This window comes from Sapajus apella, unplaced genomic scaffold (genome assembly GCF_009761245.1).
Source record: "Sapajus apella isolate SASKATOON/1434 unplaced genomic scaffold, GSC_monkey_1.0 scaffold1, whole genome shotgun sequence".
Lineage (NCBI taxonomy): Eukaryota > Metazoa > Chordata > Mammalia > Primates > Cebidae > Sapajus > Sapajus apella.
In genome coordinates, this window is record NW_022436941.1 from 61,376,661 (window position 1) to 61,393,094 (window position 16,434).

The following is a 16,434-nucleotide window of genomic DNA, read 5'->3' on the forward strand; positions in this document are numbered from 1 at the left end:
TTCTGCCTGTAGACCCTGCATTCTCAGCCTCCAGGCGGTTCCACGCTGCTGCCTGCTCTAGCGGAGACTGTATCTGGAGCTTCAAAGGGCTTGTTCTCTATTAGCTGGGAGGGTTTCAGTGCCTTCATCAAATCAGGGCGAACCATTACGCTATCCAGACTCCTCAGGCAAGTCTTGTTTACCCTGGGATCTCCTCCAAGATATAAGCTTATGGCTTCAAATACTTTTTATGGTCTCCAGATTTGAACAGACTCAGATTTTCCCCCTTCATCTCCCAAACCTTCCCTAAGATTTTCCCCCTTCATTTGCTCGTGCTTTTTCACAAATGCTTTTCCATGTGTGATTTTCCCTGCAGGAGACTGGCTCCCTAGCTTATGCCTGGTGCTGAGATGAGTCTTGCAAATGCTAAGGACTAGTTACAAAGGGCAGGCAGCATGCTTCCTGATGCTGTTTAGCTATCAATCCGTATTTACAGAGGCTTTCCTTCTTCCGCAGGGTGGGTGTGGGTGTTCTTTTGATTTAGACACGATGAAGATAAACTAGTGGTTTCCTTCAGGAAATTGAAGTTGGAAAACAAATGTAAGGCAGGAGTTGAGGTTAAAGGAGAGACAAGTTTGGTCGCCTATGTGTAGACTAAGACAGCTTGAGTCTTCGTGAGAAGTGCAAGGCACAAATGTGTTTAAGATCACACACGTTTACATTTGGTGAACACCAACTGTGTATGTATGTTGGTGTCCAGCACAGTGGGCAGCAAAGATCAATGAGACAGGCTTCTTACCTTCAAGGAGCTCGCTGGCTGTTAGGACGATGACAGTACAGCATGGTGGGGGCACATAGAGGGGAGCAGAAACATTTTAGTTGCACTCATGTCCTCTGACCCTGACCTGGCACTGCTGGTACTAACATGGTGCTAGGACCCAGAAACACATCTTAAGAGATTTCTTTTAAGTTCTAAAAATAAATTCTTAAACCATAAAACCTGGGGCCCAGAAGTTCGGGTGTCTTCTGTGGCCACCAAGATTGTCTAGAGATTCTGATTATTTTTTCTCAGCTAGACTCAGAAACCAAGAAAATGACCCCCACGCAATACCGCCTTCCTCCCATATGAACGATCAATTGCTGTGTAAGGCCGGGTAATCCCAGGACTTTTAAAGGCCAAGGCGGGCGGATCCTTTGAGCTCAGGAGTTCAAGACCAGTCTGGCCAACCTGGTTAAAAACATGGTTACAACCTGTTTTTATTTCTTCATTTAAAAAAAAAAAGTGGCCAGGCACAGTGGCTCACACCTGTAATCCCAGCACTTTGGAGAGCTGAGGCGGGCAGATCACCTGAAGTCAGGAGTTCAAGACCAGCCTGGCCAACATGGTAAAACACTGTCTCAACTAAAAATACAAAAATTAGCTGGGCACAGTGGCTGATGCCTGTAATCTCAGCTACTGGGGAGGCTGAGGCAGGAGAATTGCTTGAACTCAGGAGGCAGAGGTTGCAATGAGCCAAGATTGTTCCACTGCACTCTAGGCTGGGCGACAGAGCAAGACTCCATCTCAAAATAAATAAATAAATAAATAAATAAAATTTTAAAAAGAAAAAGAAATTATCACAAAATTATATCTGGAAGCAAAATATGTATTCTCCCACACCCCCCATCTTCCCCCTACACCCCTAGCTCCACATCCTCATTTCAGAATGTCAGGAATTTAGTTCAGCTTAGCTGGGTGCCTCTGGCTCAAGGGTGCTCATGGGCAGCCTTCTCAATGGAGGGCTTGACTTGGTAAGGGGCAGGTCGAATTCAAGAGACAGCAAGAGTACCCACAGTGGAAACCAAAATCATTTATCACTCAGTCTTAAACATGACATCCCCTTACTTCTGTGCTCATCTATTTGTTAGAAACGAGAGACTAAATCCAGCCCCCACTGAAAGGTATGGAACATTCAGGAGTGTGAATCCCAGGCACAGGGTCCCTAGGGTCATAGAGGTGCCTCCTGCCCCTTCACCCTGTTCCTCTTCTCCTCCCCATCTCATTTGCCTTCTTCCCAATCCAGGATGTGCTTATGAAAAGGACTGGCGATTGCTTCCCTTTTTTTCTCTGTGTCACTGGGAGTGGGGAGTGGCCTTAAATCATGACAGGCCATTAGGTTGAATGTGCTGCTTGTAGCCGAATCATGAGGACTTGGGATGCTAGTTGAGCCTCCTAAAGAGGCCAAGCCAGTGCTGAAATCCTAGGTGGGAGGCAGATCGGTTTGGGAAGAGGCCATTTCTGGAAGTGTTTGGCTAGAGGGGAGCTGCTTAGCAAAATATGACTTGAAGATCTGGCCCGTGCTTTCAGGCTGCCCAGCAGTCTGTTGTCTGATAAAGATGCTTGTAGTCCCCTCAGAGGCACTGGGCTGAGCAGCTACTGTCTTGCAGAGGAGGAGTTTCTACCCTGTCTCAGGGCTGAACCTGGCCCGGAGGTCACAGAGGCCAAACTCATCTTGGCCCCTCCTCACCTTCCCTTTCAGAACCTTCCGATTGCTTCCCAGCTCTGTGGCTCAGCATATTCCCCCGGGTCATCCTTGTCTCCTGCGTGCTCTGCCGGCTCCAGTTGTACCGCCTCCCTGGGTGCTGCAGAGGTTCCTCGTTATCCCAGTATTCAGTATTTAAGCCCTAAAGTCATATGGTGGCATGGGGAAGCAGAAGTTGTTACAACAGTGTTGACTGATGAACTTCAAATGCAAACACCCCATGGTCCGTAAACTTGCCTCCTCCCTCTAGCCAGCCACCTTGTGCTTCTTGTCAGCCATCCTCCTGCTGATTTCCCAGTGCTGTAAACAGAAATATGATGCAAAGCAAATGCACTTTTATGCAGCAGGCAGTGAAGATAGAGAACTACTCAGTCATGGGTAAGCTTTCGGACAAAGAAGGATCTGGCAGAATTAGAGCAACTAACAGAGAGAAAATTGACAAGGACATGACACAAAGCCTCTTCAAAAGAAGGTGATTTGAATATCAAAGGTAGAAGAGAGGCCCTCAGGAAACTGATGAAACTCTTGAATATTTTTGCAAAAATATTCCTCTTCATCTTCCTGCCTTTGATGTAAAATGAAGGAAAACATAATGTGCTATCATATCATTTTATCAAACAACTAATGCCCCAAATAACTGACTCATTCTCTTATCGGTCTCAGGATTAGTGCACAATCACATATACCACATCGTTTTATAACACAGATAAAATAATTTTTTTTTTATGATTTTGAGTTTTGTTCAGAGATAAGGTTCCAATCTAACCCGTTTTGTCCTATTTACTATGACATTTTAGATACGGTTCTGGGTAGGGGGGGCTATGAGGCTGAAGGCAGGTCTAAGGAAGGAGAAAGAGTATTTTAAGCAGAAGAAACAGCTAACAGGATATGGAATGGAACTTATCCTGTTGTCTCAGGTGTTGGCCAAAGCTTCAAAGCTGGAGTCAGTGGGTGATAAGCACTCCTACATTCTAAAGAGAGGTGCTAAAGGAATCCCACTGGACTTGCTAACCAAGAAACTGGAGGTTCCTGAGAGACTTCCTTGAAGGGAATATGTAAGAGGAGCGAGCTTTGCTTTTTCCTTCCTTCCCCATGGGGAAGGGGATTCCCTCCCCCAAAGCAAGCAAAGATGGGGCCAAGAGATCCTCAGGTTTAGGGAGATTCTTGCAAGAAGGAGAGACAAACTCTTATTTCAGAGATAGAAGCTCGTTGAGTGGTGAAAACATTTTAGCCCACATAGGGCTGCTACCAAAGTGGGAATGCCAGAGGTCTTGGGAGAGCTTGCCATGTGTCCCTTGGAGTCTGGGAGCATAATGACTGGCACCTGGCTCTCAAGAGCTCTGAAAGCAGGAGCTGGGTGGAGCCTGATGGCAGGGTAAAAAGAGAGAGGGCCGCTGGGTAGCAAGATGCGTTTCTGCCATTTGAAACTGTCCAAAGGCAAAATTACAACACATTGAGTTTAAAGATCTACTTGGCTTTTATTAATGACTCTAGAAGTGGGGAACATCTCATTCAATCAAATACAATGAGTGTTCTGATGAGCTGAGCAGAAGAGGTTAACTTCATGGGCAGAAAAGGGCTGAAGAGGGCAGAAAAGGGCTGAAGAGAGCAGAAATGTGGAACAAAAAGCGAATTGGTTAACATCAGCTTACTTTCAGTTACTTTCCTTGGATGGATTAAAACAGAGGGGACTTCCTTGTCATGTCAGCTAAAACTGGTCTGGGGATTTGGCTGTCATTGCTCCTGGTTTCTCAGAAGGTCAGATAAACAGCAACATTTGGTGCTGTGGAACTTTAGCAGGAGTGTTTCCATTTTGGTCTAATCTGTTGGAGCCTAGTGTAGGAGCTCAGCCCAAATCAGTGGCCTCCTATAAGTTTTACTTAATAAAAGGCTGAGGGTGAGTGGGTTTCCATGGCCCAGTGACAGCCAGAGGTATTAAAGAGAGCTACCTGCTGAGGCATAAGGTCCCTGGGGCACTGGGTTTAACTAAATGAGCCACTCTGACCCATAATAGGCAGATCTGAGACAGATCTAGCAGACTGGGTGGCCATCTGTTCTGTCCTCATAGGCCCAGACGCAAATTTCAGCTCTGTTCTATCCCTTTTACAGAGGCGAGGTGAGCTCTAGAAAAGGCATGGCCAAAAACAGAATAAGGATAAGGAAATGAATTGCGGTTGTTCTGGTGGCTGGAGCATCACTGGTGGAAAGTGCACCTTTAGGACAGGTGCTTTCCTGGTAGGGGCAGCCCCAGTCTGGTTCACTAGACCAGACACCTGGGGAGAGCTGAACCCCCAAAGCAGGGTCCAAGAGGAAGAAAGCACCAACTCCAAGCCCTTTGGCTCAAGAAAGGTCCTTGACTGTGAACCAACTGTGTGCCAGCCAGCTTTCTCCTAAGTGCTGAAGAATCAGGAGTGCCTCTAGAGGCCAAGAGGAATCCCCAATGGTTGAGGAGTGGGTGGCAGAGGGAAAGTGAGACACAGCAGTTGGAAAGGTGTGAGAAACAATAGAGAGAAAATTCCCATAGAAGCTGAGGAAGAGGGTTTAGAAAACATTGATTGATAGAAGAATGAAAAAGTGCCCATTGGATTTGGTGAGGGGTAGACACTGGCCACTTTGACAAAACCAGTTCCAGTGCAGTGATGGAGTCAGGAGCCAGGCTGAAGTGAGCTCATGCAGGAAGGGACGAAGCAACTGCAGGTAGTAAGTAGAGACCACCTTTTCCAGAAGGCTGACCGTGAAGAGGGGATTGTGTGCAGACAGGGAAGTACCTGTAGGGACAGAGTGCCAGGAAGGAGGAAGTTTCTCTTTTTTTAAGTTGGGAGATAGTAGAGCTCATTCGAATGATAATGAGGAAGAGGAAAGGAGAGGCTGAGAATGTGAACAAATGAGGCATAACCAATGGAGCAGGAACTCACAGAGTAGGAAGGGATGCACAGCTGTTGCACAGGTGGAGGAATTAGCCTGGGATGAGCACAGGAGCAGGCTTTCACTAAGCCATGGAAAAAGCAAGGAGCTAAGGAGCTAGAAAAGGATATAGACAGGTGGTTAGAGGAGGGCCAGAAAAGTTAATGCTTGTTGCCTTCCTCTTGGATGAAGAAAATGGTGAATGACACATCAACAAAAGCATTTTGTGGCTTCAAATTGTTTGCATAAAGATCTCATTTACTCTTCACAACAAACCAAGTGGGTCTTCCGGTTCCAAATCTAGGTCATCCCCCAAGTTCTCCATTGTTCTCAGCTACCCTTCCCTGGCACTTTTTCCTCCTGTAGCTCTACAATACTGGAACTCCCTCAAACTAACCTTCTCCCAGGCATTGACCCAAGCCAACTCCTAAGTCTCTTTTACAGCTTGCTATGCCTTCAGTGTTTTCCTTCCCCTAAAATGCCTGTTGAAGCTGTAATCCCCAATGCAACAGTATTAAAAGGGGGACATTTAGGATGTGATTCGGCACATTAGGATGTGATTATTGTGACTATCAAGTCTGATGATATTTCTCTGCTTTCATTCAAGTTGTCTTTAAGGCCACTCTGAAAGAGGAACTTTGAAAATACTTTGAGTAATAATAGCATCATGTGAATAAAAAGATGGTCTCAAGACCAACATTTATTTGGGTTATACATTCTAACGTGTTTGTTTATAAAGGTTTGTGATCATTGATCACAATTTATGCAGTCTTTCCAACAGTGCTCTGTTAAAATGAGGTTCTTCTAGCTGAGCTAGAAAGGTATATTTTTTTTATGGTGGACACAGGAATCAACTCTGTGCTAAGTATGTTTAAACTTTCCAGTCCAGAAGAAGAGTGAAGCTTTCTGACATTGTGAATCAACAGTGCGGGTAAAGGTCACAGGTTTTAAAAATCCAACACAGTTTAGGTTTGACTCATACATTCAAGAGGCCAATCTTTTTGACCCCAAGGAGAAGGTGAAACTGCCTTTGCTGATAGGGCAGCTCCAGGGAGCAAAATCCTTTTGTTTTGAAGGCAGCTGTTTTCCTAGGTGCTATCCTTTCATTTAAACCAAACAGATTCATTCTGCAGTGAGCACCCAATAAAATAAAAGCCTAAGTACTATTTCCAGTCGGAGAAACTCTCTAGGACAACTGTCCTGGACACTCCAGCTAACCTATCCCTTCTCTCACTTTTCATCCATCTCAGGGGCCAACCCAGCAGGTTGTTCCCCTTATCCCAGGCTCCATGTTAAATGTACTGAACACAGAGTTGGACTTCTTCAGGCTTGACCCTTGGTGCTAGTTCACCCCGGGGATGATGGACACACATCCCCAGCCTTTTTGGTCTGGCTGTTTCAGAAAACACCACTCAGCACCTCCACAAGACTAGAGCCTCTCTAGAGAACAACCAGTAACTATCATCGTCTGTAATTCCTGGGCTGGCCACAAGGCCTTATGCGACAGGTGAGCTGTAGCAGGGAGTCTTCTCCAAAAACCTTGAGGTTCTAATTTGATCTTTTTCTTTCTGAAGATGTCTCCCTAAAGAAGCCCTTCTGCATGGTATGGTGTGTTGGAGATGTGCCTTTGTATCATGACTTTCTCAGCAAAATCTACCACAGGCTTATTTTACATTTTGTGATAACCTGCTTTTTGCCCGCTAAAACTAACTCTTTCTCAGACTAAAAGCTGTTCAGGCTTCATGTTAGCTCCTTGAGCCAAACAGACTCCATCTTAGCTTCTTCATTTTAGTTATTTTCCCACCCTTAAGTATGTAACTATAGTATGTGGCTGGGGCAGGCTAACACTGGGCACCTCCAGGAATGCATTTGTTGATAAGAGGCTGAGTTAATTGGTACCAGCAGAGCCTGGGAATGCAGGTGCTGTCGAGCGCCCAGAGCCCCCATTATCTGTAAGTTGTATGTCTTTCATGACAGCTTTACCCCTCACACCTGGCACTGTTTTATTTCTCGTGTACCAGTTTATCTTTTAACTTTTTTGCTTACTCTGCTTTTGTGAAAAATTTCCTTCAGCTAGGTTCCCCCTCCCCTTTAAAACTAGGGTATAAAAGACCACCTAACTTTTTCTTAGGGGCCGAGAGAATTTCGGGTGTTAGCCACCTCTCGGACAAGGCATAATAAAGGACTCATAATTCAATCTCAGAGTGTGGCGCATTCCTTGACTTGCTCAGGCTCAACAACCTCCTAAGCCTCCAGTGGATATGAGTCATCCCAAGTGTATCAGAGCCTCCTAATCCGCTCACCCAGAGCCCTGCCCAGCTTCAGGATGGAAACCAGCGCCTCCCAGTCCCCATCTGGATGGTGTCAACAACTCTTTCATGAAAACCACATGTGAACATAGGTTTGGGGTTTTTTTTCTGTTGGTTTTGGAAGAAAAGAAACACATGCAGGGTGAGGGCACAGTCATGTCAGAGTGATGACTCAGCTTCTGGCAAATGCGTGGTTTCATGGGAGCCAGAGAGGAGAAGTTTTGGTAAAAATTAGCTCAGAGATTTTCCTTTCTGTAAACACAACCTGAAAAGATGTAAACCATCTGAGTGGGCAGAGTCCTTGCCTGTCCCAAATGCAGCCGTGTATGGCATCAAAGAAAATTTACTTAGGGCCATTTCAAGTTGGGTTTCCGGTGAACGAATAGGCAAAAATGTGAGTGGAGAAGACTTGGATGGCCCTGGGCTTTCTCCATGTTTTCAGCCCAGTAGAAACCACTGCTCTTACAAAAAACGGTGAGACGTTGTTTGGAAGATAGGTCCGGAGGCTGGAAGAACTCTCTCACAACAAAGCTCCAGATGTACCTTGGATTGAAATATGATTTCAGATGCAGTTCATCCCTGAGACAGGTATTAAGACTTGCCTTACATTTCAGAGCTTCTTGGACAGCAAGATATTCTTCTCCAAAATTATGATGCGAATACTTCAAAGTATACAGCATGGTGGCTCAGGCAGCCCTGCCTTCACCACATAGAGCTAGTAGAACACTATCTTTATTTATAACTTTAGTAAGCAAGGCTTTTCATTCGGTGTTATATTCAATGGCTGTTTCCACTACAGAATATAAGCTAAGAGTTGCACAGACTTTCGGTCCAAACTGTGTTTAAAAGGGCGAAACTCATTGTTTGAACTTGAAGATCTATTACATTTATATCTAACTCATGTAATATCCTTTTTCCATCTAAATCAATCACACATTCATTGAGCACCTTCAAGGTGGGCAGTGCCTTCAGGCTGGCATACATAGAGAAGCCTTAGCTGTGGTCCTTGATGCAGGAAACCTCATTAAGGAGACACCCAGCTGGTGAAATGTTAATTAACAATTCAAGGCAGGATATGATAAGTGCCCAATGAGAAAGGATGGAAAGATCTGGAGAAATTCAATTTAGAGAAAATGACGGGCATATGAGAGACCAGGCTTCCTTTTTCCACAGGAATATTGAACCTGTCTCCAGAAGGAAGAACTTGGATGTTTCAGGAAGGATCTCAGCTCATCATTAGAACTTCTAAATTGGGAAAGCCAAGGTAGTGAGGCTGCCCAAGGCATGCAAACAGACGGAATCGCCATCTGTTAGGGAAGCAGGAACAGGATTTGCTACATTGAGAAAACTAAATAACCTTTAAAACTGGCTTGAACCTGTGAAATGGTGACAGGTGCATAACTCAATCTGCACCTCCCTGAGGAGCTGGGAGCTCTGCTGGGCCTCAAAAAGTAAGCAGCCTCTAGAGGGGTGGACTCTCTCCGTGCACTCCCAGACCACCCACCACTATTACCCACCACCTGTTCCCTGGCAGAGCCCAACCCACAGCAAAGCCATCTCTACGGCAACAGAAGCCGGACACTTACTAAGAAGCCAGGATGGATGCATTCGTGGTGTACTTAAGGTCTGTGTATTTCACTGAATGTAAATTTTGTCTCTAAGCAATCTATAGAATATGCGCTCTAAAAGGTACTGATGTCTGCAGCTTCCTTTAAATTGTATCAAACAATAAAATGGATTATGGATAAGATAAGAGATAAGTGAAAAAACAGCAAAATACTGATTGTGGCATCTAGGTGGTAGGTATATGGGTATTAACTGTACAATCTTTGGCTTTTTTGTATATTTGAAATTTTTTATCATATGTTGGGGAGAAAATCCATGTAGCTCCATCTGTTAAAGAGTGTAAATGGCTTTCAGCTCATGCATATTTGGAACACCACAGAACATAATAATGTAGGTTTCTTGAGTTCTCACTGCTCACTAAGAACCTTATGTGAACTGTCTCATTTATCCTCACAAGCACCTGTGAAGTAAATACCATCATCTTCACTTTGCAGATGGGAAAACCAAGGCACAGAGAACACGAAACATTTGTCCGGTGTCACGCAGATCGTAAATGTCAGGGTTAGGATTTGAACTCAGGTTCTAACTGACTCCAGAACCCAAAGCTGTGACTCCCACACCACTCTTGGGACCCAGAAGTGGGTGTCATGGCCTTGCTTTGGGGAGAAAGCACTTTGTGTTGGGGGAAAGGTGACTGCATGGTAGCCCTTACATCGCTTCTAATGGGTTTCAGATGGGTTTGGTTCTTCAATCGTCCTATAATTGTTAATGGACACCAAGACCCACCACCTGGTAGTTTTGTTCTGGTTTCATCTCCCCCTTTTTTTTTTTCATTTTAAACAAATGTATTTAAATTGAAGTGAAAACTATCTAGGACTTATTTCTTTTAGAATAACCTGTCCCTTCTTAAAGACAGACTGCCTTACATGTAATGGCTGCATGCAAAAATGTTGCAAGATCGTCCTTGCTTTTACAATGATAAATGAAAAACATAATTCTCCAATAGAACAAGGTATTCCAGGACTTTTTGCATTGGTTTTTGTTGTTTTTAAACAGTGAGTGCAAAATAACTTCCTGGAATAATAAGAGCTGAATCAGCATACCACAATGGAGAAAAGAGATGTTTTCACAGAGCCACTAATTTTTCCCAACCATCGCCATCTGATGTTGATCAAAACTTATCATTGGCCATTTAGCTTTTTAAAAATGTGATCCCTTGTGCACACACACCAGTTACTTTAGGTACAGTCATGCGTCACTTAACAGAGATACATTCTGAGAAATGTTCAGTGATTTTGCTGTTGTGTGAACATCGTAGAGTGTGCTTACATAAACCTAGATGGTATCGCTTACTACATACCTAGGCTGTGTGGTATAGCCTATCATTCCTGGGCTACAAATCTGTATGGTACAGAATACTGTAGGCAACTGTAACGCAATATAAGTATTTATGTATCTAAACATAGAAAATGTACAGCAAAAGTATGTATAATAGGTGGGACACAGTGGCTCATGCCTGTAATCCCAGCACTTTGGGAGGCCGAGATGGGTGGATCACTTGAGGTCAGGAGTTCAAAACCAGCCTAGCCAACATAGCAAACTGTCTCTACTAAAACTACAAAAATTAGCCAGGTATGGTGGCACGTGACTGTAATCCCAGCTACTCGGGAGGCTGAGGCACAAGAATTGCTTAAACCTGGGAGGTGGAGGTTACAGTGAATCAAGATCACATCACTGCACTCCAGCCTGGGTAACAGTGAGACTCTGTCTCAAAAAAGAAAAAAAATGTATAATATGTATTCTAATTATGGGACCACTGTTATATATGCAGTCCATGGTTGACTGAAACACACACATTCAATACATGACTCTACAATAAAGTGATAGGGAAGGGGAAAATGAAAGACTAGAGAAATGGCTGTAGTCATAAGCATGTGCTGTAAACAAGTCGTGGTTTTCTCGCTGAGAACGTATTCTTGGTCTGTAGGAGCAGAAATCTGGAATAACGAAGCAGCCTCCCTTTTTGGTGGGTACTTTCTGTCTGATGCTGAACCCCATCCATTGTATCATCATCCTCCACGTGCACCTGTGCATGTGTGTCTGTTTGATTGACTGGCTGCCTGTCAAATCACAATCCGCCCTGCCTCACTGGCAAATCCTGTCATTCACAATAGGCTTTCATTAGCTTACTAAGTGGTGTATGGCTCTTAACCTTAAACTGTATCACATAACCATCCTGCCTACCACCTTCAAATTCATATGATTGTTGTTTTCAGTCTTGACGCCTGCCTTAAGCTTTTTGTCGGCTTTGATGAATTCAGGAGTGTCCTAAGCTGCTGCACCTTCCCAGAAAAGGTCCTAGGTCCCTATTGAATGCGTTTGATCTCCTACTGCCCCATGGAGTTGCTTCTAGTCATTTGTTGAACATCTGAAATATGAACAGCACTCTGAATCAGGTCCCTGAGGTAGTTTGCAGCTCCCCTATAGTTTGCGAAAAGAAAAAAAAAATCGTTAACGAGACAATAATTCTAACCCCTCCTGTTAAATTTCAAAGTCCCTAAATAACTCTTGACTGTGGTATGGAGCCTTCCAAAATGCCCTGGTGAGCTGGCCAATCAGCCCTGGGTGTTTTTTCTCAGAAGGACCTAAGAATCCCAGCTCAGACCCTGCTTTGCCAGGAGGCATCTGCCCCTGCAGGATGCCAATCATCAGTCTCAGAGGCTGAACAAATCCCTCTGTCTCCCTGCAGGCTGTCTGGGTTGCAAAACATGCCTTTGCTGGCCCTAGGAAGGCCATCTCTTTGGTCTTTCGATTCAGCTTGTTTGGGGCTCCTATTGTTTATTTCCTCTTCCCTCCACCTTTTAAAAGGAGGTAGTGTCAGCTGGGTGTAGCGGTTCATGTCTGTAATCCTAGCACTTTGGGAGGCCAGGGCAGGGAGATCACTTGAGGTCAGGAGTTCGAGACCAGACTGGCCAACATGGTGAAACCCCGTCTCTACTAAAAATACAAAAATTAGCCAGGTGTGGTGGTGCATGCCTGTAGTCCCAGCTACTCGTGGGGATGAGGCATGAAAATCTCTGGAACCTGGGAGGTGGAGGTTGCAGTAAGCTGAGATCGTGCCACTGCACTCCAGCCTTACAGAGTGAGACTAATCTCAAAAAAAAAAGAAAAAAAAGAAAAAAAAAAAAAAGAGGTAATGTTTGTGGGAGGCTACTTCCCAAAACTGAAGAAAAGGAAGTACGGCCCTAGAGCCCACCGCTTCCCTGGAATACACAGCAGGGAAAAAAGAATTTAAAAAACCAGATCTAGGGAGTAGGGAAGAAATTCCTCAAGGCTGCACTTCTGGGTCTGCCCACAGATAACCTAAAGGTCAGGCTGTCTGAGGAAGCACTTACTTGGTTTAAATGCCTGCAGGGACTCTGATCCCAGGGTTCCAGCCAGGACCCCTGCTCTAATTTTGCTGTGGAGGTGTTTAGACCTTACTAGACCGCAGGATTCCAGGACAATGGGGTAGGCAGGCTGTGCCTTGGGGCTGAATGGGAGTCATGGTGGACTGTGAGTGCAGACAGCATTTCCTGCTGAGCTGGGCCTGGCCCCTACCGACTTCAAAGCCAAGGTCATGTGGGGTCAGAAGGTAACTGCTTTAGAAATCTTGGAAGTAAGCTTAGCGATGGAAGGATATTCAGCCCAACCCTCTTTCTCTTTTTAAAATTGTAATCATATAACATAAAATGGATCATTTAACCATTTCTAACTATGAATTCAGTGGCATTAAGAACATTCACAACATTGTGCAACAATCTCTACTACTCATTTCCAGAACTTTCTCATTTTCCCACACTGAAGTTATACCCATTTAACCATACCCCCCGCTCTTGTTGACTATGAAAAAATCAACAAGAAAAGGAACTAGCTCAATGTCATGCAGTTGGGACGGGGGTCTGCAATCTTAGAATCAAGTGCTCTGTTCCTTAGACAATCTATCTGATTTCTTAAAATAAGTATTTTCAAATATATATATATATATATATATATATGCACATATACACACTCATCAAGTATTCAGCTTCCTGTCCTGGCAGCCACACTTTCAGAAGGATGCAGGCAAACAAGAGTGCATCCAGAAAAAGCCGACATGATGGCGAGGGACTTGGAAAATGGGTCCTTTATAAATGGAAAGAACTGGTGATGGGGAATCAGGACAATTGGGGGTATATCCAGGGGTTTTACAGTACAGTGTGTAGTGTGGAAAAGAGATTCAACTCACTTGACTTCAAAGGGCAGGACCAGGATGGAGGATGCAAGGAAACTGGAAGGATGTCTTCATGACTCAGCTAGAGCAGCAGTGATAAGCTTCTGGCTGCGGGAGGTGTGAAGCAGAGCCTGGCTGACCACTCGTGCTGGTGTGATGTGGAAGGGATTGATGCAGAGGAGGAAGTGCCCCTTACCAGTCTGAGGCTCCTCATGAAGGAGGGTGGAGATGGTGTCTGAGGCCATAGACTCGCCTACCCACCCACACACTCGCCTGCCCCTCCTGAGCTGAATGGTGTAGGCTGGAGTTCTGAGACAAAGAGGACTGGAAGCGTTTGATAGGAAGGGGCTCACAGTTTCAGCTGATGGTGCAGCAGGGTTACGGCATAGAATGGTTAGACTATGTGCATTCCAAGCTGTAGGCCATGAAATCCATCACCCAGCAAGTTTTAAAAAATAAAATTCAGGCCAGACGCTATGGCTCACGCCTGTAATCCCACCACTTTGGGAGGCCATGGCAGGTGGATCACCTGAGGTCAGGAGTTCAAGACCAACCTGACCAACATGGTGAAACCACGTCTCTATTAAAAATTTAAAAAATGGGAGATGATCCAAGATGGCTGAATAGGAACAGCTCTGGAGTGCAGTTCCCAGCGAGAACACAGAGGGTGAGTGGTCACCGCATTTCCAAAAGAGTTTTTACTGCCCATAGACCAGGAGATTCCTGGGCAGAAAAGCGCCATGAGTCTCCAGCATGGCTGTTTCAGCCTGTGCAGCAGGTCTCTGCACAAAAAACTCACACAAATCTGGGCGGCCATTTCAACTGGCGCCTGGAACGACCGTGAGACAGAGTTGCCCATTCAACTGCAAAAAAGGGGCTGAAACAGGGAGCCAGGTGATCTGGCTTGGCAGGTCCCACCCCTACAAAGACAGCAATCTGAAATGCTCCGGATTGAGAGTTTCACAGCAAGCACAGCTGGACCCAGGACGGTCCAGCTCTGTGGGGGGAAGGGCATCTGCCATTACCAAGGGAGTCCACCACTACCACGAATAACACACTTAAAGAGAGCCAAATCAAGAACGAACTGCCATTCACAATTGCTACAAAGAGAATAAAATACCTAGCAATATAACTAACAAAGGATGTAAAGAACCTCTTCAAGGAGAACTACAAACCGCTGCTCAAGGAAATAAGAGAGGACACAAACAGATGGAGAAACATTCCATGCTCATGGTTAGGAAGAATCAATATTGTGAAAATGGTTAGGAAGAATCAATATTGTGAAAATAGCCATCCTGCCCAAAGTAATTTATACATTCAACACTATCCCCATCAAGCTTCCTATGACCCTCTTCACAGAACTGGAAAAAAACCACCTTAAACTTCATATGCCACCAAAAGAGAGCCTGCATAGCCAAGTCAATTCTAAGCAAAAAGAACAAAGTTGGATGCATCACACTACCGGACTTCAAACTATACTACAAGGCTACAGTAATCAAAACAGCATGGTACTGGTACCAAAACAGAGATATAGACCAATGGAACAGAACAGAGGCCTCGGAAGCAACGCCACACATCTACAAAAATCTGATCTTTGACAAACCTGACAAAAACAAGCAATGGGAAAAGGATTCCCTGTTTAATAAATGGTGTTGGGAAAACTGGCTAGCCATGTGCAGAAAGCAGAAACTGGACCCCTTCCTGACACCTTATACTAAAATTAACTCCAGATGGATTAAAGACTTAAACATAAGACATAACACCATAAAAACCCTAGAAGAAAACTAGGCAAAACCATTCAAGACAGAGGTATAAGCAAGGACTTCATGACTAAAATATCAAAAGCATTGACAACAAAAGCCAAAATAGACAAATGGGATCTAATTAAACTCCAGAGCTTCTGCACAGCAAAAGAAACAATCATTAGAGTGAATTGGCAACCAACGGAATGGGAAAAAATTTTTGCAATCTACCCATCTGACAAAGAGCTAATATCCAGAATCTAAAAAGAACTAAAACGGATTTACAAGAAAAAAACAAAGCCCTTCAAAATTGGGCAAAGGATATGAACAGACAATTTTCAAAAGAAGGCATTGATGAGGCCAACAAACATGAAAAAATGCTCATCATTACTGGTCATTAGAGAAATGCAAATCAAAACCACATTGAGATACCATCTCATCGCCAGTTAGAATGGCGATCATTAGAAAAATCTGTAGACAACAGATGCTGGAGAGGATGTGGAGAAATAGGAACACTTTCACACTGTTGGTGGGAGTATAAAGTAGTTCAACCATTGTGGAAGACAGTGTGGCGATTCCTCAAGGACCTAAAAATAGAAATCCCATTTGACCCAGCAATCCCATTACTGGGTATATATCCAAAGGATTACAAATCCTTCTATTATAAAAACACCTGCACACATATGTTCATAGCAGCACTGTTTACAATAGCAAAGACCTGGAACCAACCCAAATGCCCATCGATGATAGACTGAACAGGGAAAATGTGGCACATATACACCATGGAATACTATACAGCCATAAAAAACAATGAGTTCATGTCCTTTGCAGGGACATGGATGAATCTGGAAACCAACGTTCTCAGTAAACTGACACAAGAACAGAAAATCAAACACCGCATGTTCTCACTCATAGGCGGGTGTTGGAACAGAGAGAACATGGACACAGGGAGGGGAGCATCACACACTGGGGTCTGTTTAGGGGGACTAGGGGAGGGACATCAGGGGTTAGGGAGTTGGGGAGGGATAACATGGGGAGAAATGCCAGATATAGGTGATGGGTATGGAGGCAGCAAACCACATTGCCATGTATGTACCTATGCAACAATCCTGCATGTTCTGCACATGTACCCCAGAACCTAAAGTGCAATTAAAAAAAAA